The sequence below is a fragment of the Anastrepha ludens genome, chromosome 3 (genome assembly GCF_028408465.1).
Source record: "Anastrepha ludens isolate Willacy chromosome 3, idAnaLude1.1, whole genome shotgun sequence".
Lineage (NCBI taxonomy): Eukaryota > Metazoa > Arthropoda > Insecta > Diptera > Tephritidae > Anastrepha > Anastrepha ludens.
The window spans coordinates 130,163,166-130,188,687 of record NC_071499.1 but is presented as its reverse complement, the minus strand read 5'-3'; the positions used below and the strand labels follow the sequence as shown (position 1 = coordinate 130,188,687).

General features: G+C 33.6%; 1 protein-coding gene across 3 annotated transcripts in view; it reads right to left on the bottom strand.

Moving 5' to 3' along the window:
• The window catches only part of LOC128859260 (COMM domain-containing protein 10), a 70,833-nt gene that overhangs the window by 26,629 nt on the left and 18,682 nt on the right, over positions 1 to 25,522 (bottom strand). The window contains exon 3 of one of the 3 annotated variants that reach the window (XM_054096120.1): positions 13,932 to 14,062. The exons of the other annotated variants lie outside the window; for them this stretch is intronic. The gene's annotated coding sequence lies outside the window, so the exon portion shown is untranslated. Of the gene's footprint in view, positions 1 to 13,931; positions 14,063 to 25,522 lie in introns of those variants that run through there. 3 annotated transcript variants of the gene reach the window in all.

Genomic DNA, 25,522 nt, shown 5'->3' with positions numbered 1-25,522 from the left:
ACGTAAAAATCTTGGAGGAGGTCATGCTACCATATGCTCGGGAGGAAATGCCGCTGATTTGGGTCTTCCAACAAGACAATGACCCAAAACATACAAGCCGATTAGCGAAGGAGTGGTTCCAGAAAAATAGGGTTGAGGTAATGGAATGGCCTGCACAGTCTCCAGACCTCAACCCGATTGAAAATTTGTGGTGCGATGTGAAAGAGGCAGTTTCTAATTGTAATCCAAGCAACAACAATCAGCTTTGGGAAACAGTGGAGCATGCATGGAAATCAATTTCCCAGGAGAGATGTGAAAATCTTGTAAATTCAATGAATCGACGTTGTGCTGCAGTAATTGCAAATAAAGGATACGCTACTAAGTATTAATAACATACTATTATTATTAAAAAATATTGCCTTAGTCTTACTTTAACATAAAATTCCTTCCAAAAGAACACATGTCTTAGTTATCCTTTTTTATATTAATCATACTACTATTTTTTTGACCGTCCATATTCGAAGAGTTCATATGAAATATCATTTTATTTGCATTACATTGGTTTTTTTCGAAATATTTTTTATAATTACATTGTTAAAAGTCATTACTTTTTAAAATAAAACACAACATAAAAATTTTGCGGAAAAAAATCCCACTTTTTTTCAATTTCTTTCACATGGTATGCGCACTACTATTATATTGACCGCAGTTGTATGTACATACATATTTTTCTTTTTAATGTCCTAACGGATTATCTAAATTAATATTCACCTTGAACTGAAAAATGTATTAATTTTACTACTTTAAGGTAAGGAACTGAACAAATAAAAATAACTTATCTAAATTAACTTACTCGTTTTAATTACAACAGAAGATCTTATGTTCTCGTAAGAATTGATTAATTTATATTTACATCGATAATAATATCTTAAGTCTATATAAGATGCTTCTTTTTCTTGTCGCGAGTTTTTTTAAAACATCTTAAGTACGAAACAGTGAAAAAAACATTTCGATCTCCGCCTGAGATCATCATCAGATCGAAGTAGCGACGAAAATAAAAACCAAAATACAGACGCCGTCCTGTTTTTTATTTATACTTGGCCTCAAGCTCAACAAGAAAAATCAAAAATTTAATTAAAACTGTCAGTTACAATAGCATGCAGCGAGCCACTGCAAAATGTATGTTTTCTAACTTTACATTCCTATTAATCTTTCAGAGTCCTATGCCAAGTACGAAGAAACCTAGAAGCTCACAAAATTGTGAGAGGAACGAGCTATTACGAAAAGCTACTAGGCATATTGAAAATTTGGCACAAAAAGAAGAAAGCAACGAAGCCGATACTTACGCAAAGGCCTGGGCGTGCTCATATCGCAATTTATCAGTGGAACAAAAGCTATTTGCGAAAAAGGCTTGCGACGAAATTTTTATTTTAGGACAGTTGGAGAAATTGACATTGGATTCTGTGCAGACCCAAACGTCCACATACCCACCTCGGCATGCTATTTATAAGCCAATATCGCAAACAATATCAATGAGCGATGTTTCAAACAGTGCGTCTGTTTCTCAATCGACTCCAATCCAGTTGAGCTCATGGTCTTCTCCACAAATCATTCATGTAGGAGATGCTGATGGAGCAAATATAGTGCAGTATTCGTCATTCCAAGACCTACTCTCAGATGTAGACTTCAATTGAATTAATAAAATTTAATTACTTTTTTATTCCTTTTATTTTTTCAGTATTTAAGTAACTAGTAATAAGCAAAACAAATCTTTGAATAAAAATATGAGAAAACAATCCTGAATTTCTTTATGAACCTTGTAAGGCATAGATGGCTTCGAATAAATTGTTTCGTACTGTTTTTGCTTCAGATGTTTAATTCCTACCAAAAGTTGGCTCCAAATTTAGTCGATTTTCGCTAATATCTTCTGCGCCATTGTAAGCGGAACCAATTTCTTTCTTTATGAAATTGTGCAAGTAGCAACAACTTAATACTACTTTGCTTGCTTTTTCGGGCGAAAGAGCTATGGTAGTATTCATTACTCGAAACCTTGCTGCCAATATTCCAAATGCATTTTCCACTTTTACCCTTGCCGAACTGAGCCTTTTATTAAATAAATTCTGTGAGGGCGATAAGGCGCTGTCTGCATAAGGCTTCATTATGTTTGGACGAAGAGCAAAGGCGTCATCCGACACAAAAAAAAAAAATGGAATCGGTGCTTCACCAATTACTGGGCTTGGGCTTGGTAAGTTTAGTTGGCCACTTTCGATTTTTTTTTTTAATTTAGTGTTATTAAAGACACCACCATCTGAAATTCTACCATTTGTACCAATGTCCACCATCATAAATTCGGAGTTGCTATTAACAATCGCCATCAGTACAATGCTGAATGTTTTCTTGAAGTTAAAATAATTAGAACCAGAATGCGGTGGCCTTTTTATTCTAACGTGCTTTCCATTCAGGGCTCCGAGACAATGCGGAAACTTGCTTTTTTCACAAAATTTGGCAGGTACAACCAACCATTCAGCCGAAGTTTTCGGTAGCTAAAAATATTTGTATTACTTTAAGATATGTAATGTTAAAAGAATTAGCTGACAAACCTTAATTTAGTCCCTTAAAACTTCGTTGATGGCATCGCATGTCTCAATGACAATATTTCCAATAGCTTGTGGAGATACCGCCGTCGAAAATTTCAAGTCCGCAAAAGAGTTTCCTGTTGCAAGATACCGCAAAGTTATTGCCAGGCTAATTTCTGCTGATATTGCCTCTCTCATTATGGTATCTTGTTTCGTTATTTTGGCCTTTACGAAGTCCAACAATTTTCTAAACAGGGCTTCGTCCATCCTCATGTCATTTTTATAGTCCGCTGGCTCATTTTCCTTCAGTTCTTTCAGCAGCCTCTCGTTCGAAAATTCGATTTTTTTTTAACCCTGCATGCCCACTGTTAATCATTTCGACTAACATCACTGCTTTTTACATTTGTAATTTCTTTTTCTCTTATTGTATCAATTTCATTTTTAACGTTGAGAGAGTTTATTCAGTATGTATGTATTTGTAGAAACTGCGTAGTCGAAACGACTAACATGAGGCCGACTAAAATTTGTGAGGAAGAAATAGAAAAAATGTTGGCTATGTCGGATGAGGATGAAGAGGATTTCAGTATTTCCGAAAGCGAATTCGAAACGAATTTACTAGAAGAGGAGGACTGGAATGAAGAACCACCACCTCAGGCGCCGCAGGATAATATAATACCATTTTCCAAAAGATTTTTGCGTGGTAAAAATAAATATAAATGGGCGACAACTAAAGGAAAACGGCGTCGGTCTGCAATTAACATAGTGCATCATGCTAGAGGTCCAACAGGAGCAGCAAAGAATGTTACGGATTGCGCTGAAGTGTTTAAATTATTTATCACTGATGAAATTTTAAGTATTATATCATTATCATTACACCAACACCGAAATTGAAAAAAGGAATGGAGATTTTCCTATTGAAAAGCCGGTGAACAAAACAGAACTTGAAGCACTGATTGGTATCTTAATATTGAGCGCTGTTATGAAAGACAACCATTTGACCTCTCGTGAGCTATTTAATAAAGAATATTCTGGAACTAGGTATATCTCAACAATGAGTCGCTCGCGATTTAGCTTTTTGGTCTCATGTTTGCGGTTTGACGATAGATCTGAAAGAATTTTGCATCTTAACGATAGATTCGCTGCTATGAGAGAGGTATGGGATACATTTACTCAAAAATGTCGGGCCAACTTCAAGCCTGGTCTCTATCTTACTGTTGATGAGCAGCTTTTAGCATTTCGAGGAAGATGTTTGTTCCGAATGTACATCCCAAATAAACCAATTAAATATGGACTGAAAATTATAATGCTTTGTGACAGTGGAATTTCTTATGTAGTAGATGCAATGCCATATTTGGGGAAAGGTACTACCAGTGACAAGGCTCCTCTTGGTGAGTATTGCGTTAAAGAAATAACCAAAAGTGTGCACGGTACCAATCGGAATGTTACAATGGATAATTGGTTCACGTCCATTCCGCTGGCTAAATCTCTACTACAGCAGCCATATAATCTCACAATAGTCGGTACATTACGCTCAAATAAAGCCGAAATTCCAGAGGAAATGAAACGAAAAAAAAAGGGAAAACTAAGACAGCTATGTTTTGCTATGACAACGAGTTAACACTGCTTTCATACAAAGCCAAACCCAATAAAATTGTGACCTTGCTGTCTTCTTGTGACGAAGAGGGAACAATTAATGTAGACACTCTTGATCAAATGTGTAGTGTTATGTCGTGCTCAAGGAAAACGAAGAGATGGCCAATGTGCATGTTCTATGGCATACTTAATATCACATTTGTTAATAGTTATGTGATATACGTTCATAACGCATTAAGCGCGAAAACGAAACCTCTTTCACGTCGGGACTTCATGAAAAAACTTCATTCAGATCTAGTTAAACCGCACATGGCAGAACGCCTAAAGAATCCTAACCTGCACTCAGAATTACAGCAGAATATCCGAAATATTTTATCCGTGGCAGTTGAGGAGGCAAGTGTTGAGAATGTACCCTCAAAAAAGAAAAATTTGTTCTATCTGTCCTTACAAAAAACACCGAAAGACGAAGAGTGTATGCTCAAAATGCATGAAACATGTCGAGCCATTACCGCCAAAATAATGTATCCCACACCATAATCGATTTTTGTTTTGTCATCGAAATCGATAGTTCAACATCATTTGCATCATCTGTCAAAATTTCATGGCTGTTATGATTTTATACCAAAAACAATTTTAATGTAAATGCATATGGTGTTGTTTACATTTTCTTTGAACGCTTATGTGGGATACAATTATTCTCTTTTAAAATAAATGAAACACAAGGGAAAAAAATAAAAAAAACACAATTTTTTGAAACTTTAATTAAAGATAAAGCTTTAGAACAATATGTCGAAGATATGAATTTGTTTTTTTTGCTAAATATGTTTTTGTTTTCAATTATTGGATATTTTTACAGCTCTCCCTGGTACCATATAGCGATTCAGATGAATCTTTCGTTGATTTAAATGGTTTGGAAAGTTTAAAAGAAGTCGAGGAGCAAACGTGTGTTGGGAAAAGGGGCTACAGAAAGCAAAAGAGAATACCTAAAAGGCTGCAAAAAGTTAAGAAAAAATACGAGTGTTTTGCCCAACCCGTGCTTAAAGAAAAAATGTTCAAATTCGTGTCATGATAAAATTTCTGAAGATGAAAGAGTAAGAATAAATGAACATTTTTGGGGAATCGGCAACAAAATTAGACAGAAAGATTGGCTGTCTTCTTATGTTAAACAAGTCGATATTAAAAGGCGATATGGAGAAAGTGACAGAAAAAAGTGCAGCTTTAATTATTTTATCAATATCAATAATAGCAGTTTTAAAGTTTGTCAACAATTTTTATTGAAAACGTTGAACATTTCACAAACGATTTTAATATCTGTAATAAAAAATAGAAGTTCGTATAAAACTTGCCTTGAAAATATAAGAAAGCCAACTGCACACAACAAATCTGAGGAAGCAAGCATATCGCTAGTAAAATCCTTTATAGAACAATTACCAGCGGTTCCTTCACATTATGGCAGGAATAAAAGTACAAAATTATATCTACCTCAAGAATTTCGAAACATAAAAACCTTATATCAGCATTATGTAGAACATTTGAAAGCTATTAATAAAGTAAATAGTCAGTTATCGTTAAGAGTATTCCGTAATATTTTTAGAAACAGTTTCAATTTAGGCTTTCATTTACCTCAAAAAGATAAATGTATCTTATGCGAGAATTACAATAATTTAGACACAGAATCCAAAAAGCAATTGCATTCATCAGAAGAGTATCAAATTCATCTAAAGGACAAAGAGAAATGTAAGCAAATATTTTTGGAGGACCAAAAGCTATGCAAAGAGAATCCGGCTTATTTATGTACAAGTTTCGACTTGCAAAAGGTCTTAAATACTCCCTATGGAAAAAGTGTTACTTTGTTCTATTCTAGAAAATATTCATTCTACAATGCGATAGAAAAACTTTACCCGTAAAATTCCAACACGAGAATTTAAATTTAAAATGGGATGGATCTGTTAAAGATTTGCTACCTGAAACCGACCAGGAAGATAGTATTTAGCGTTCTTTATATATATTTTTTTATCTATCGTTATTCAAGTTTACAAGATTTTAATATGAATAACATTACTTTAACAGAAAACTTTAAATATATGAATTACATTACTTTATTTTTGTTTTATCGAATATACTAAGAAATGTATACATTAATTTTTTTTTTTTTAAATCAAATGTAATTTAATTTTAAGGACTAAGTAAAAAAAATCAAATAAAAAAAAAACGGGAAGTCACTTGCTTAAAATAAATGTTTGTGTAACCCACACACTTTTTTAATAATAGGTTGCCAGAAGGAAAGCAAAACAAATGTATCCCACAAAAACAACCCTTATGATGCAAATATCTATTTAAAATTATTAAAATTAAATGTATTACACAAAAAAATATTTACATTATAAATTTTAAAATAATGGCTTTATTCAAACTGATTTAATTAAAAAAAAAACTTCCCCTGTAAAATTTCGAGTTTGTGGGATACATTTTTTCGGCGGTTATGGCTCGATGTATGTGGTGAGCACAAGGTCGAGATTTGTGCCTATTGTGCAAAACTTTAATGTACAATTAACATTTTTTATCCACTTTATATTTAATGAAATTACTTAAACTTTATAACGGCAGGAAGCTTTGTTATTTTTTATGTTCTTTTTAATTTTTTCTCAACATCATGTGTTGAGCAATAAATAAATGTTAAGCTTTCAAGCTAAAAGTTGAGACTTGTGCCTAATGAACAAAACTTTTATTTTGAACTCTTTTCATGCTTAAATAATATAAAATAATTCTTTAACTTTATATCGGCAATGAAATGTTTTTTAATTTTAAGGTTTTTTAATTTTTAATTTTTTTTTTGTAACACTAAGTAAGATATCTAAGACTGAAGAGTAACAAAATGTGATAATAATAAAAATAAATGAAAAACAGAAACAATTGAAAATGTTGTTTTACTTTTGAATAAAGAAAAGAATAATATTTTAATTTTTCAGTAACTTTTAAAAATTATGAGCATAGGTAGTTCTACAGCATCGATATTTTGAGTATGTTAGTCGAATCGACTAACATTGGTAACAACGTACAAAAAATCACGGTGGGCATGCAGGGTTAAAAGCCAATTTTGGACCAAATTTTCTTTCTCTTCTTTTGTTGCATCTCTTCTTCCTCATTTTCGTACAAAAGTTCGTCAATTATAATAAGAGAAGTAATTTTACGTATTTCGTCGATAATTTAAAAAGTTTAATTTTACGTATCTTCCGCTTATACCTTTCCCGCACCACAGTACACAATACTGAGATTGCAGCAACGTCGCAACGTGTTTCTTAAACAAAGGCAACACGTTGCTTCAACGGTTGCCTCGTGTACCTATTTTTACAAATATGTATACTGACTTTTCAGAAACGTCGTAGTGGTTGTGTACACACATACGATGTGAGTAAATAAAAAAAGGGGATTCCCGTGTTTGCTGAAAATATTTTTTAAGGCGGATGCTTAGTTCGGTTTGCTCAGTTAAGTGTATTCAGTGAAAGTGAAAAGACGTAAAACAATGTCGCGGTCGAATGTGAGTTTGAAAGAAAAAATTGCAATCATAAACGCTAGTGAGGAAAACAATTTGTCCGCTCGAGCATTAGCCAAAAGGTAAGGTTTACTAAAAAAAAAACAACAAACATCGTTCAAATTTATATTCGGAGTGTAAAAACAGTTTTCAATGAAAAAGAAAATGGACTTAATTATGTACAGAGTCCTTATACTATCTGTTTTAAGGTTCAAAATTGGAAAACCCAGGCTGCGCACATAGTTAAAAATAAAGAGCATATCCGAGCAAAATGGATGGATGGAAACAATATTAGAAGTAAAAGGTCCTTTATGAAAGTAGATGGAAAAAAATTGACGCGATGTGTGTTACCAGTGGTTTTGTAGGGCCCGAAGCCAAAATGTTCCAATATCCGGGCCAATAATTCAGGAAAAGGCTAGAGATATCGCTTTAAAACAGGGTGTAAATAATTTTGTAGCCTCTAAAGGCTGGTTACAAAAATGGCGAACCAGACAGAACATAACTTTTCGGTACATTTGTGGTGAAAGTGCTGCTGTTGATATGCAAGATGTCAAGCAATTTTTGGAAAAACTACCATCAATGCTAATTGGATATGGATATTTCAAATTTGAAAAGATTTTGCAGCGAAGACCTGGTTGCTTTTGAATTGCTGCAAGAATTGGAGAGCCATATGCAAAATATTTTCCTTGTAAATAAACAACAAAATTTACGTCATTCGACAATTTCCCAGTTTTTTAAATAATCAAACAAAAAATGCCTTGTTCTAAGTGGAATATTTATTTTTATTTTTGTTATAACTTTATATGAGATATGTATGCATGTGTATGAATTTTGGAATTAATAAACACAAATCTTGTGTGAGCAATCTAATGAATATATTTTATTTAAGGGGTTATATACCTTGTGTTTTTCAAAAAAATCAAAATAAATTTTATTTCTTTATCGTAAAGTACAATCCCTTGAGAACATTTTCCAAAAATTTCATAGAGATCTGAGCAATAGATCGAAAGTTACAGCGTTTTAAATTGTGCGTCGTCACGTCCTGAGCGTACGGCCTCATGCGGCGCTTGAAACTTTAAACGCGATTATCTCAAAAACGTGTTTTTCCAAAAATGCTTTTGCGGTGGACGCGATTGCAAAAAAAGTATTCAACCGATTTTTATAATTTTTTTTTTAAATTGTTCGTAATTGATGTCGCCTCTTAGTGAACGATCAACTTTTTATGTATAAATTTTTATTTTGCAGATATGAATTTTTTAATGCCAATTTTAGGACTGTAGAAGTGGAGTTTTTTAAAAACATGTTCCTATTTTCACAAAAATCAAAATATTTAATATATTGATCGTTCACTAAGAAGATATAACCCTATACTAATGAAATCTTTTCGATTTTTTGATTTCAGTTGACTTGGTGGACTTGAATCGCGTCCACCGCAAGCCTCTTCCAAAAAAAGGGTCTTGGGGGAAAACGCCATAACTCCGCCATTTTTAAATATTTTTACACAAACAAAGCCTTTTTTTTTCTTTAAACATTGTAATATCCAATAATAAAAACTTTTATACAATAAAATTATTGCTACATATCTTTAAAAAAAACCCAACTTTCGCTAATTTCACCGGACCACAATGTATATAACCCCTTAAACGATGAGCAATTGGTAAGCATTTAATTAGTTAAAAATTCAAAACTTCACAACATAGCTACCCACTTCCATAACCGGACACCTCTCTTATATAACCTCTCTTGGCCGGACAAAAATCAGCCGACGGTGAGTGTCCGCCCAAGGGAGGTTTCATTGTAATTAGAATCAAAAACGTTGTGGACTTTTCATTTAAGAATTGGAAGCGGTTAGATTTATTTGAATATTTTAATATGTTTAAATATAAAATCTAAGTCGAACGTAATTTATGTAAACTTATTTTAATATTATCCCCGGTGTTCATGCGAAGCATATTTAAATAATTATAGTATATGCTTTCTTATTATCTTGTTTTATTATTCTATTTCTTTTTAAACATATTCAACATACTTCAATTTATATAATTTCATTTTTGTAACTCACCATACTGTAATTGCAACTCTATTGTAAGAATGAGGAGTAAGCAATCGAAGTAAGTACTGGAAAAGTACCGTATTTGAGTGCTCTAGCCCTTTTCAAATTGTTGCCTCGCATTATGCGAGCTTAGAATTTAGCTTTCCTTTTTCATTTGGACATCAGACCGTGTGGTCGTGTATATATCAAGAATATTCAATAAAACACCCGGTATATCAGAATTTGCTTTTGGGGTCACAATTTACTCCACGATACCAGAGGGTTAGTCCACTCATAATAGGATGTGATGTAAACGCACACCATAGAGTATGGGGTAGCAGTGATATCAATGACATGAATATCTCAAATTGTTACAAATATAAGAGTTGTGGGTGAAATGTTATAGTGACACCTAATCTCTATAACAGGGGTGACCAAACGGTCGATCGCGACTATTAGTCCAGTCAATCGTGGCAAGTCAAAAAAATATAAATACAATATACATATGTACATACGTGGAACAGACTGCGCAACACTGCTGCACGCGTTAAAGGTGGTAAACTATCGACACTATCGATGGTTGAGCACTATCGAGTCGACCTACTATTTGATAGTTCTGCACTACTGATAGTGTTCGATAGTGCCACCGACAGTTTTGTTTACACATCACTGAAATAAATTGCGCGTTTATTCATTTGTAGCGTCGCTTGGCTTGTGAAAGTAATTTTGTTGAGTGCAGTGAGAATTGTTTTACTTAAAATTAAACAAAAAAAAAGCATCATCTTGAATCATTTTTCAATCGCCGTTCCGTCACGTTATTTATCCTCTCTTCTACGCAGTACAGCTCTCTTTTGTTTTCGGCTCGTTATCGCCATTTTCAAGCCCTTAGTTGACGAGGCCTGGTTGACGACAGACTAGCGCGAGCCGATATAATTCACGATTAGACTGCATCGCCCCTCATAGGTACCTACGCTATGGATAAGCGGTTGAAAAGAAACGCTGAAGGAATATCAAATGAAGAAAGAAATGTTCATGAAGGTTCATCAAATGAAGTAAGATCATATTTTTGATATTTTTACTATTGCAAACGAACCTCTTATAAATCCTACCTATCGATGCCGTTCAAGATAAGGAATTCAGGGAATTTATCTAGAAAATCTAGAAAAACCCCCCTTGCTTATCTGTTTTCAAGGAATTCAAGGTGGCTGCCTTGATGCTGCCTTGAGCGTTCTAAGCCTTGCCGTTGTCTTGACTACATCCTTAATTGTTGTCACAATATTTCTGCTACTGACTGGAAGCGTCCAGTTAAAAGGATAAGTATTGCAAGCTCTTGAGAGCCCTTACTTGAACAAATTATAAATAAAATATAAAATAAAATTTATACTTATTAAATTTTTAATAAATATAATTTTATTTTGAAAAATGTTGTATTAATTATTGTGATTTATTGTGATGCAATGGTAAAATTAAAAATTTTAATGTTTACGCATAATTTATTAAATCAGGTATAATTTGGTTTAGGTAAATGTCATAAAACAATGTAAGAGTTAAAATTTAGTACTATTTTCTGAAATTTGTTTGTCTGTGAGGAAAATGAAGAGTAATTTAAATGTGAAATGCATAACATTTACTTATTATTGACTGTAAAGTCAATAATATAATGCAAATTATAAGTAGTAAAGTTTAGTCCTTATTTAAGTTTTATTTATGAACTAAAGCTGAAGACATTCAGTATGTAAATAAATAAATTCACAAATATTTTTTACACAATTTGTTAAATATTATATGTAAAAAAAATCAATTCCACTTCAATAAATTATTTTTTTTTTTTCCACATATTTTAAATAAATCTTTGTGTTTGAATAAAAAAATATTTCTCGTAGTGTCAATGAAATGAATTTAACTTTAATACATGATTTGTTTTATTCTCTTATACTTAAATTTAATAAATCATTATTTCTGCATCAAATAAAATTTTCTTGCAGTGCATATTTTTTAACAACACTTTGACAAGGGATTGTGAAAAATTAATCATGTTTTTTCCTATAAAATTTTTTTTTCTGAAGATTTTATTTATTGACCAAAATATAAAAAAAGAGAAAAAAATTATATATTAAAATTTAATATATTACTTTTACATAAATATATCATCATATCTTCGTTAAATATTTATAAAAAAAATTAAAATATGGTGCAGACAGCAAGTAAAGCTTAGTGATGACTACAAGCTTAAAGAAAACCAAAAACATTAATGCATTTTAACCTTATTTAATATTAATGTAAATAAACTTTTTGCCATTTTTTAAAAATAATTTCTTATGAACAATCAACATAAGCACCAACGATGGCAAATAATCCATTCTTATTTTAAACATACTTCTATTGTAGATTGAAGTCTATTATATGTTTTTAAAATGTTTAAATAATAGTTAACTCCTAATTTTATTTAAAAAAAAATATATATACATATATATATAAAATATCAGGTTATAATTCTTCTACAGTTGCTTAAGAATTTCCCAGTTTAAAATTTTATTCATTTGAAAGGTACTTCTTTAACTTTTTTATTTCAAAAATGTAGAAAGTATTTTAACATTAATATTAAAGAAATATTAAACAATATAATGTTTTTAGTTTTGCTTAAGCTTCCAGGCATCGCGTCAGTCGGCTTTTGTTTCTGTTTGCACCGAATTTGAATTTATTTCATTAATATTTACTGAAGTTATGAGGATATACTACTGTGGGCAAAAAGTAAGGTGAATTTATTTGTCAAACTTCGCGGGATTAAAATTTCGCTCTAGTTATTTTTTTAATGAGTTGGCAGCACTGTTAATAACATCTGGGCCAACTTTCATGTGAATGTCATTATCAGTAATATATTTACGCTTGTGTTTACCAAACGACCAAGAGTGCATTTTTCAATTTTTACAATGTCTGATTTGATTGAGCAGAGAAGTTCCATCAAATTTTGTTTGCCGAATGAAATTTCGGCTGCGGAAACGTTTAGCATGTTGCAGAGGGCATTTGGTGATTCGACCATGATGCAGAAAAATGTTTATAAGTGGTATAAAGACTTCAAAGAGGGTCGAGAACGTGTTGATGACTTGGAGCGCTCCGGACGACCATCGACGTCAACCGATGGCCAACAGGTCAATAAAGTGAAGGAGTTAGTGTTCAAAAATCGGCGGTTGACTGTTAAAGACCTTACTGATAAGATCGGAATATCAGAAGGATCTGTGAAAACCATTTTGAAAGACCATTTGGACCTACGAAAACTCAAATCTCGTTTGGTACCGAAAACAATCAATTTCTTGGAAAAAAGTCGTCGCGTTGATGTGTGTGAAACAATGCTTTCAGACTATCAGGACAAGCTCAAATGCATCATTACGGGAGATGAGACTTGGATTTATGCTTACGACCCTGAAACAACCGACCAATCAAGCGAATATCGTGCTAAAGGCGAGGCCAGACCGAAAAGAGCACGTCAAAATCGTTCAAAAATAAAGGTCATGATGACAGTTTTTTTTCGATTTTCGTGGTGTGGTGCACTATGAGTTCCTTCCACCTGGCCAAACTGTTAATAAGGAATATTATTTGAGCGTTATGCGTCGTTTACGTGAAGCAATTCGTCTAAAAAGACCAGAATTATGGGCCAACAACTCCTGGTTTTTGCATCACGATAATGCACCGTCTCACATTGCACTCGTTCTTCGTGACCATTTCGCCAAAAATTCCACGCATATCGTTCCGCAACCACCGTATTCGCCTGATTTGGCTCCGTGTGACTTCTGGCTATTCCCAAAACTCAAGAGACCACTCCGGGGAACGCGATTCGAGTCGATTGAGGAGATAAAAGCTGAATCGAAAAAGGTGATGATGGCTATACCGGAAATGGACTATTTGACATGTTTCGGGGATTGGAAAAATCGTTGGCATAAGTGTATTTCATCGAGAGGCGATTATTTTTAAGGGGATGAAATTGATTTACAAGAATAAATAAAGATTTTTCATTTTACAACCAAATTCCCCTTACTTTTTGCCCACAGTAGTATTTATTTAAAATTAATTGATTTAAGTTCTTTACATTAAAATAAGCTTTAGGCAAAAAATATTTTGAAGAAAAAATATATCTGAATTTTTCTTTTCTACAGCCTGCAATTTAAAAAAATGTATTTTAACTTTAAAAATTTGTTTAAAAACTTCAACTTCAATATCTTTCTCCAAACTCACGCGTTCGAAAAGTTTTTGTATCCATCAGCCTTTTCTACATTTCTTCTGACAACAAAATTTTTTCTAAATTCATTTTTAGTGAACACCGGTTTTCATTGAAAACATAAGAGCTGATACGATCTGCAAGAAAAGAGAAAGGTTTTCTCAGATACGAGTTCTCTTTGTCTGAGTTTTCTTTAAGGGGATTGTGATGGTAAAGTCAAGTATCAAGTCTAGACAACGACAAGGCCTTGTCGTGAGAAGGATAAGAAATTCAAGGAAGCCTCAAGTTAAGAAAGTCAAGGAAGAAAGTCTTCCTTGTCGTTGTCTTGGCTTTACCTTTGAATTCCTCGCTTGACGGCAACACTAATCCTACCTATACTACAAGAATTACGAATTTCGTTAATACATGGCTGAGTATTTCTTTTAAACACAACAAGGAAGCTCATACTCGTTATTTATTAATCGTTATTAGTGAACTCATAACCACATTTAAAATAAGCAAGTACATTAAGAATGCCGATCATTCTCGAACATTGAGGAATACCTACGTGCCATGTGCATATCATTGACCTCCTAAGCGCTTCACTAAGTTTTTGCACCTATATAACATAAAATTATGCATTAATGGTGTATGCTTCCAATTTTTTGTAAGTGGACAATTGTTGGTTGATGGTGATAATGATGATTATCAGTTTAGGTACTCGGTAGATCAAGCGAATTATCCACTTAGTAACTGGGTAAAAAACTTAAAAAGAATGTTCACTCTCTAACTTTGTGCCATCATTAAGAGATTATTTCACTTTAAATTTTAGTGGTAGGATATTTCTTCTTTTATTATTATACGAATTATTTTCCTAATACCTATTTAATTTTTTTTTTTTGTAGATCCATGATAAATGTGCTCCAAAGAAATCAAAAACTTATCACTTTCACCAAGAATGGGAACTCGACTACTTCTTTACTATGGTGGAAGAAAAATGTTGCTGCCTAATATGCAATACATCCCTGGCAATACCGAAAAAAGGAAATTTAGAGCGACATTTTAACACAATGCATAGTAAATATCAAGCTGACTTTCCACCTAACAGCAAAATAAGAAAGAGTAAATTACAAGCATTAAAATCGCAAATAAAAGGCCAAGAAAACATGTTTTCTGGGCCTATTGAGCAAAGTAAAGCTGCGACTGAAGCATCTTTCCAAGTAAGCTATAGAATTGCACAAAAGTGCAAACCTTTTTCCGATGGAAAATACATCAAGGAAATTTTTGAAGCAGTGTCAGATTCGCTGTTCGTTAATTTCAAAAACAAAAACGAAATTAAAAAAGCTATTCATGGTTTACAGCTATCTCGAAATACTGTGATGCGCCGAATAGAAACAATAAGTAAGAATATAAACGAACAGCTACAAAAAGATATCGTCCGCTGCGTTGCTTTTTCGCAACAAATTGACGAGTCAACAGATATCACTGATACTGCACAATTACTTATTTTTATTCGGATGGTCTTTGAAGATTTCTCGACGAAAGAAGAACTGTTAAGTATGATTTCCTTAAAAGGAAAAAATCGTGGCCTTGATATATTCACGGAATTCAAAGTATATATTAGCCGGATTAAGCTACCTTTGTATAAACTCGTATCAATGACAACAGATGGGGCTCCTGCAATGACAGGTATTCATAATGGTTTTATTGCTCTTTGTCACAAAGACGAAGATTTTCCAGACTTCATTAGCTACCACTGCATAATTCATCAACAAGTACTGGCTAGTAAGAGACTAAACACAAAACATGTGATGGATATTTCTTTCAAGATTGTAAATTCCATTAAAGGAAAATCTCTTCAAAGGCGGCTTTTAAACAGCAATTAGATGAGAAGGAACCAGATTTAGCATTACACACTCACGTAAGGTGGTTGAGTCGAAGCAAGTTTTTGCAAAGCTTTCAGGATCTATTGGACGAAATAATAAAATTTCTTGAAGAGAGGAGTGATGAATGTCAGCAATTGCGTGATTTAGACTGGAAATGTGATTTAGCATTTTTAGCAGATTTTACTGGAAAACTGAGTATATTAAATCTGGAACTACAAGACAAGAATAAAACAGTAACAGAAATGATGAGTTCTATTGCAGCATTTCAAAGTCAAGCAGCGTCTATGATAATTGACATCGAAACGAAAAAATTTCAACAATTTGTAAACATCAAGGATAATGTTGAGAAACATACTACTTACAATTTCATTGCTGACAAGTACACGGCAGAAATTAAGGCAGTGGTATCAGACTTCGAAATTCGCTTTAGTGATTTCAAAAAAATTGAGAAGTTGGTCGAATTCATCAGTTATCCGTTTAATAATTCCATTGATCATAGTGATATCTATGAAATAGCTACAAAATTTGCAGATACATTTCAAGTGGACCACATGATACTTCAAAACGAAATTATAACTCTGCGTTGCGACATATTTCTAAAAGCAAGATCATCCTCAGGTCTAGATTTCTGAGCAGTGCACACTGGTTGCGTCCATAGGCCAAAAATCAAAAATATCATCACAAAATACTTGGACAAAATGAACACAAATTGACACTAAAATGGTCAATCTTCAAAACGCCAAACCGGTTTTTCCGCAAATCTAACGGAACTTTCTAAAAATAGCATTGAAAGAATGAACTTGTGTACGTTTTTGCAGCCCGTCTGAGCTTTGTTTGTATTTTGTCATTGCAAATTCGTACTTCAAAGTGATCAAACGTTTGACAAAGCGGTCCGATATTAATAATTTAAAATGGATTTTGTAATTGAAGGTATTTAAATGTTTATTTAAAGATTAATTTGATCAATTCAAACATTTTTGTGTGATTTTGAACGTCTTAACCTTTTTTGTGCATTTTGTGTACGTCTTTTTTAAGTTTACTAAAAGTTTTAGTTGTGTTGCCCCCGGATGCCCCCATTGAGAGTGACATCACTGTATTTGTCAATGTTTTAAGGTAATAATCATGAAAAGTTTAGTTGCTAAAAGTTGCTAATTAGCTTATATTCATAAATAAACTAAAGTGGTCTTATTTATTTTCATGGGACAAATATCCACCGTTATCAGTTGATCTTTGTGTTGTTGGTTTCGTTTTCGTCGTTTGTTTTGTACCTTTTCTTACATTAAATTTACTGTACTAATTTATGTTTGCTTTGCACATTTTATTTTGATTGTATAGGAGCATCTTATAACTGTGTGTTTTCACGCATCCACATTTTTGATCTTTGGTGCAAAGAAAAAGGCACGAATGCCGAAAAAATGCAAGGCATAAATAATTTACTGGCACTACACATAAAAAGCAAAGGCTACGAAGTCAATACGATTGACCTTAAGAAATGTATTCAGTACATTTGCAAAAAGATAGTTGCCTTCTGGATTCAGTACGAAAGAATTAGAAGTTTACTTGTACAATACCAATCTGAATGGCTAAAAACTAAAGAATTTATTGTCCTGAAGCCTACTGGTAGTGCTCAACAAATTGATCTGAGTTCTAGTCGTGGACGGCCCAAAAGAATTAGAAGTTTACTTGTACAATACCAATCTGAATGGCTAAAAACTAAAGAATTTATTGTCCTGAAGCCTACTGGTAGTGCTCAACAAATTGATCTGAGTTCTAGTCGTGGACGGCCCAAAATGGATTTTGTTGAGTCCTCAAAAAGGACGAAACGTCGCCGAATAGCCCTACTACAAAAGCATGATGAGTCTGCAGCTTCTGCTTTGCGCTCATCTGATTCTCAGTCAAGCCTTAATTCAACTGAAATAAATATTGAAAAGGTCTTGTCGCTTGTCGTCGACATTGGGTTGTCCAAACACCAATACTTGGTCATTAGATCATTTATAAATTCAGAAGTTTCCTATAACTTATTGCCAAGTTACGAAAAAATTCTTAAGTTCAAAACATTGAGATATCCAAATAATATTGTTGTAGACGAAACACATGCAGAAGTGGAACTACATAGTCTTTTAGACAACACGGCTTCAAGTATTTTAGAGCTTCAAAAGAATTTAATTGAAGAACGTTTGGATGAAACTGAAAAAACTTTAACATTAATTGGAAAATGGGGATTCGATGGCAGCACTGGCCACAGCGAATATAAACAAAAGTTTTCCAATTGTATTAATGACGAGAAAAGTTTATTTGTCACATCGTACGTCCCACTTCAGCTTGTAACCGACTCTAAAGTAATATGGAAAAATCCCAGGCCATCGTCTACCCGATATTGTAGGCCACTCAGGTTTCAATTTAAAAAGGAGACCGCCGCACTTTCCGTCGAAGAAGAGCTCTACTTCAAGGAGAAAATAGCTAACTTGAAGACAACAGAGCAAAAAATTTGCAATACAACATTTTCTATAAAGCACGCCCTTCAATTAACCATGGTGGATGGTAAAGTTTGCAACGCGTTAAGCAACACGTCCTCGATGAAATGCTTTATATGTGGAGCAAAGCCCACAGAAATGAATAATATTGAAGAATGTGTTGGAAGAGATGTGCAAGAAAAGTATTTTGAATTCGGGCTATCACCACTTCATTCATATATCCGGTTCTTCGAATATTTCTTGCACATTTCGTACAAGCTGGATGTAAAGCTTTGGCAAGTACGATCGGGAGAACTCAAGTCTATTGTATTAAAGAAAAAACATCAAATTCAAGCGGAGTTTCGAGAGAAAATGGGGTTACTGGTCGATACGCCAAAGGATGGAGGTAGAGGAAACTCCAACGATGGCAATACTGCCAGGAAATTTTTCAGTAACCCAAGCTTAGCATCTCAGATTACAGGCATTGATGAAGAAGTTATTGCCCGATGCGCTACGATACTGCAAGCCTTAGCATCAGGATACAAAATAAATATAAAAAAATTCGAAAAATTCGCACTAGATACAGCGAATAAATTAATTGAAATGTATGCATGGTACTACCTTCCAGCAACAGTGCATAAAATTTTAATTCATGCACCAAAGGTTATAGAGCACGCTTTGGTTTCGATTGGAGAGCTCTCAGAGGAAGCTGCAGAGTCAAACAATAAAGAAATAAAAAAGTGCCGGCTGCAGCATACTAGGAAGATGTCTCGTATACTGACAAATACAGATTTAATTAAAATGCTTCTTTTGAAATCAGACCCTTTTATAACAGGTCAAAGAAATCTGCCAAAGAATCAGAAATCCACTTTTTTATCATCTCCATATGATTTATTGGATTACGTATGTTAACCTTGTTTATTATTTATTCTCTTTCATTTCTTCATTTTCTCTTTCACAAATATTTACTGTATGCTATCTAAATTCATCTCTAATACCCAGAAAAAAATGTCAGCTCTCTATCTTTACGGGAAGTATTTTTGGCCACCAGCCCCATATAAGCGCAACCAGTGTGCAGTGGTTTCCAACGAAAAATATCCAAATTTGAAGAAATGTGTTGAACAACTGCATTCGTGCTTTGATTCAACATATTTATGTGAGTCAACATTTTCGTACTTAAAACAAACAAAAAATAAACATCGTTCTCGCTTGACAGACGCTCATACATTGGACTCTTTAAGGTTGGCAATTTCCAACTACAAACCTGATTTTGCTAATCTAGTAGAAGATGCTCAGACCCAATGCTCACACGAATGCTCAACTAAATAAGTAGTTTTTTAGAGTAAAATGTTTTTCTTCTTAATAAAATAAAAAGACTACATAATTGTGTACTGAACTATGCTGTTTTATTAAGGTTTTCAAGAAGTATGTAATTGGTAGATCCCACAGGGTGTCGTCAGTGAACAGTAGATCTTGGGTCTAATCAAGTTGGCCATCCCTGCTCTATAATATAATATAGTACCACCCTATTTTTTGTATAAATAAACGCCTCCCTAACTTTACGTACACGCACAAACATATTTGTTATTAAGTTCACAAGCAAAATTCATTACGGTTCACTTTCCGAGTCAGTTTGTTTTCGTTTCCTGTTTACAAAATGGCAAGTACAATTTTTTAGGCTTCCTGTTTACCAAATAATTTTGAAAAAGTAGTAAACAATTCACTAGAATTTACCGCTCACACATAGACAGGCTTTAAATTATTACATATCTTTGAAATAAGCTTCATCACGGACAATCTACTTGAGAAACTCAGGCGTATCTAAGTCTACCTGACAATGAAAATAAACTCAAGAAGTTCTTAGATAAGGCTTTTCCTAAGAATACGACAACAGTATCAGAACTTAAAACACACTTATCAGGTTTTAGGATATTAAAACAGAAAGCAAATTTAAGTCCTAAGTAGAGAAAACTCTCCACTGCGACAGTGAAGTGAATATTGTCAGAGCAACATCAATCCTTGTGAGTGTCCCTCAACATCTCAGAGCTTTATCAGTTCAACTGTTTCGTTAGCAGAATTGAGTAGGTTGAGTCTTTCATCTATATCCATAGATACTCAACAACCAACAAAAAGAACAATGGCACAAAGAGGTCGAGGTTTTGATTTAAATAATGAGATCTCTGTTGCTACAACTAGTAGACTATCATCATTTGACATTCAAGCTATTGAAACAGAATTGCCTGATTCAGATGACTTCATTGCTACCATGATATCATACTTATCAGATGATGACGTTATGCAAAGCATCATGAGTACCGTTTCATACCAGGGACTTTATCCAATATTTATTCGAACATTAATGGCAAAATTGCAACCAGACGCTGAGGCAAGGAAGAGACAAATTTCCTTTTTAGTTGTGTTAATGCTATGAAGAGGTTCATCTATTGTTTCAAAAAACTGGGAAAGTTAAACAAGACACTCAAAGATATATCTCTGAGTTAGTCAAGATTTACAGGATCACCAAGAATGTCGTAGCATCGCAATCAAATAGAGAAACAATTACATTACCAAGGATTTTGAATAGTTTTCCTGAAGTTGGATTTGCAGTTTTGACAAAATTCCCGAATATTAATAGACCTGTTACTGTCAAACATATGATCTCTTTTGGGTATGATGATTTTGAGAGCTTTTTCAGAGGAGGGTTTGTTTTTTCGATAGTGCCAAATAAGCAATCAATAATGAAGGAAACGATGAAAGAAGCTATCATAAAAGCAATCCTTACATATCAAGTCGAAAAAACTATTGTCTGGTCAAAAGCAAAGAGTGTAATTAATAAAGATCAGATATTATCAGAAATCTTAGTATATTCATTAGCTTTTTATATGAGCGATGTCGTGTCTGTAAAACTTAGAGATGAGAAAAGGATTTTGCTTCAGTTAAATTATTGTATATTAGCAAGTTGCGAAAAATGGAAAAGAACTTTTGACTCAGCATTTCCTAATAATACAGACATTCATATAAATTTTGGTATGTATTTAATATTCATTTTATTCATAAACATTCACTAGAATGGTTTACCAAAATATTACAATAATACACGAAAATGCTAAGAATGACATTTTTTCTCAATAAAAGACTTGAATTGTTATCAATTCAAGTCAGTTGTCAGTTTGGTTTGTTTTGTTTGTTTGTTAGCAGTAGTAATAGTTGTGAGTTTTCTTGTAACTCGGTCTTAACCCTCTATCCAGTAAGACCGTCTACAGACGGTCATCATAAAACCCTCCTGGGTTTTATATGGAATTTTCTTTTTCGTGTGAGCCGGCATGGCTGCCTTGAAACGGTTATGACGGAAACATTCCAAATCGTTTAAAGTGTTCATTTGTTTCATTTTGATGTTTATCGTCAGTTTAGTAATGGCCGTCGTTGAAATCAGTCGAAAAAATTAACAGTTGAAAAATTGCATCTTTTCGTTTGTGAAAAAGTGACCAAACATTGCAGAAATTTCTTCAAAAATTCAAAACAGGTATGTTTTTCTGTATATTTTTCAATGCAACTATTAGTTATACTGAAATTAAAAAATATGTGATTTTTTATTGACCGTCTACAGACGGTTATTCCGCATTACGGATAATTTTTCATATACACATGTGATACTTTTTGTGCACTTTTTGGTACAGTAAAAGTGAATAAAAATGTCTGTTTTCAATTTTTACCTAATTTTCTAAATATTATAACAAAAATATATTTTTCCAGTTAAAAATGGATCGATCGCGGCGAAATCTTTCGAAAATGTCAGATAATGAAATGGTTCAATTGATGAGTTTGATTGAAACAGATGTATCCGAAAGTGAAGATGATGGCGATTTCACTTCCGATAACAGTTTAGAAGATCCTTTGATTTTCGTCCGGAAGACCAAATTGAACATGATCAAAAAGTCGATGACTGTTTGAGACATATCGAATCATCAGATATGTTCAAAAATGCAGTTTCATTTTCATTGAATATTAGCAATATAGAAAATGAAAGCGTCCCACGTCCAATTGCATCCGTCGCTCAGAATGATTCCATTACCAAATAACACAAATATTACTGTAACCACTACTCAGCTTACTTCATTTTTGTTCTTATGCATATGGGGTTTTTGAACGAAACCAATTCACGGTTGTAATGACTCGTTAACCAATGCAAGACCGACTGCACCCCGTTGGTGCTGCAATGCATTTCCTAGTCAAAAAAAAAAAAACAAAAACGACTGCACACTAGAGTGACAGTTATTTTGCAAGATTATTTTTTTATTGGTGCTACCCCCCAGATTGGTTCCTTTATATATAAAAAATGGTGGAAAAAAGTTTGAAGTAAATCTGGTAAGTGTGCCCCCGGGCCATCAAAGTTTCAAAAAACCCGAAAATTCGTAGTATGAGTACTAGTAAAGTAGCCGAGCACTTAGTTTATCACATTACAATGATAATTCAAATTATTACGCTTAAAAAAATATATTCAATGCAGAATCTACCAAGTCGTTCGACCCTTGCTTTTCGACAACTGGATCCAGTCGATGTTTCCCGAGGTCTTGATTTTATACGAAGCACGTTGCAAGAACAACAACCGAGAGAGGATTATCGAGAATTTTTACAATTTTTACTATTTTTCCTGGCGAAATATCATCTCGTGGAGTATCTTTCCGTGCTCCAGGAGCTATCCATCATGCAAGGTGGATGGCTAAGGCTATTTATTGCTTTAAGATATTCATGTTTCGCGATGAATTCAAATTATCACCGCGTGAGGAAAATGCAATCTGTGATATTTGCATTTTCCTTATCAGTATATACATATATCGAAGCGTGATTTTGTGCACCTTCTGCACCCAAAGCACCATTTTTGGATTTCAGTGTTCTTTCCAAAATTTATAAATACCGGACAGTTGACGAAGACATCTCTCGTGTGGCTTTACAAAAAAACAAAAATCATTTGTGGTATTTATCACCTGAATCCATCGCCTTGGCCTTCTTTGGCCCAAATGTGACGGCAGAATCAAAAATTAAAATGGTAAAGGCGTTGAATCGTGAAACTGATGCTGAATGTGAAAAAAGTATTAAAAGGATAACCGTGGAAACAAGCCAAGTTCCTGAATTATTAAACCAAGGACTTGAACAATTTGTCTCCAACAAAACAAAACGATTCTTTGAATGAAGATTTGAAGACATGAAGATTTCGTCCAAGCTTTAAAAGTAGTTAATAAACTTAAAGTAACAAATGATACGGCGGAGAGAGGTGTTAAACTAGTAGAGGATTTTAATAAGTTATATACAAAAAACGAGCTCCAAGTAGTGAGTGACTATCGGCAGAAGTTCCCAGGCAGCAATAAACAAACTACAGTGGTTCAAACGTCTAATCGTACATACAGAGGGCTCATCTTAGATATTAGTTTTAAAAGAGAAAATTTGTTTAATTTAAAATAATATACACTGATTTTATTTCATAATAACTTAATTTATTTCGTCATATACAAAAGTTTTAAGTTTTTACAACATTTTCTTAAAAAAAAAAAAAAAAAAAAAAACAAAACAAAAGAAATTCATGTCCAAACGAATAATCGTACATAAGTAGACGTCGACTGGATACCGTTATCCTATAAGAATTTTTTTCAAATTGCGTTTTGCACTGGACTATAAATAAATTCTTATTTAGTTATCCAGATTGCTTTAAGTGATAAACTTAATCGGTACGTAATGGCACCTTCAGGAAAACAGACAACGGTAGAAGAACGAAAATTAATAATAAAATTGCACGAATCCGGAAAAACTTTTAGAGAAATCGCAGTTTTAGTAAATAGAGCTCATTCTACCGTGCAATATATCATTAAAAGCTATAAAAATGGCCTCTCTATTGTAAATAAAAGTCGTGTTGGCCAAGGCAAGAAGCTAAGTGACCGCGATGAACGTTTGATTTTAAGGGAAGTGAAAAAAATGCTTTTGTAACAGCAGTAGAAATTAACAGAACATTAAAAGAAAAGACTGATAAGATAGTTTGTGATGAAACAATCCGAAATGTTTTTTAAAGAAACAATTATCATGGCAGAATAGCACGAAAAAAGCCATACATAAGTCTTAAAAACAAAAAAGCTCGCATGAAATTTGCTACAGACTATATTACAAAAGATATTAACTTCTGGAAAACGGTAAAAATAAAATAAAATTTAAATTATTGGCACTAAATTTCTTTTTTGACAGGTATTATTCACAGACGAAGGTAAATTTAATTTAAAAGGGTCCGATGGAAAGTGCTACGTATGGCGAAAACCCAATGCAGTGGTCGCCGACCCGTCGATCGCGAGCTACCGGTAGCTCGTAAAGGCAATTCTGATACCTCGTGCTGCTCACGTTGCAAAAAATCCAAAGGTCTGAAAATCATACCAGTATTAGCAATTTTCATAATAAATAGATAAACAGCGGCAACACTGCGGTAAGCGATTTCGCGCCGACAAACACGACGCGAAGTCACGTCTCCGTTCTAGGATCGGCTGGAACCGATTAGCGTGTTCGAGAATTTTTTGGCTTTATATACACGCAATGCACGTCGACATTGCGCTCAGTTTAATACTGAACGGCATTATCAACGTTCTGCAGCGGTTGGGTTAGAGTTCGAAACATTATAGCAAGCAGTAGTAAGAAGGCGAAGACATACCATTTCCATTCGGAATGGGAAGAACAATACTTCTTCGCAGAAGTTAAAGGCAAAAGTGTTTGTTTGTTATGTAATACCTCTGTGTCAGTTCCTAAACAAGGAAATATTGAGAGGCGTCATAAAACTGTACATTCGAATTTTGAGAAGGCATTCCCGTTAAATGCTGCCACCAGAAAAGAAAAACTGAAACATTTAAAAATCCAGTTAATTGGACAACAGTCAATATTTTTGAAAACAATCGACAAAAATAAGGCTGCAACTGAAGCATCTTATCGTGTTTCCCAGATAATTGTACAAAAGAAAAAACCTTATGAAGACGGGGAAAGCATAAAACAAGCATTTTTGGAAGCTGCAGATTCTTTATTCGCCAACTTTAGAAATAAAGACGAAATAGTGTCTGCTATAAAATCTATGCAACTTTCTGCTAATACAGTGATGACGCAATTAGAAGTAATGAGCAATGATATTTTTTTACAGTTAAGAAGTGACTTAGATAACTGTATTTATTTTTCACTGCAACTGGATGAATCAACAGATGTAGTTGACACCTCACAGGTGGCCATATTTGTCAGGATGGCTTTTAGTGATTTTACA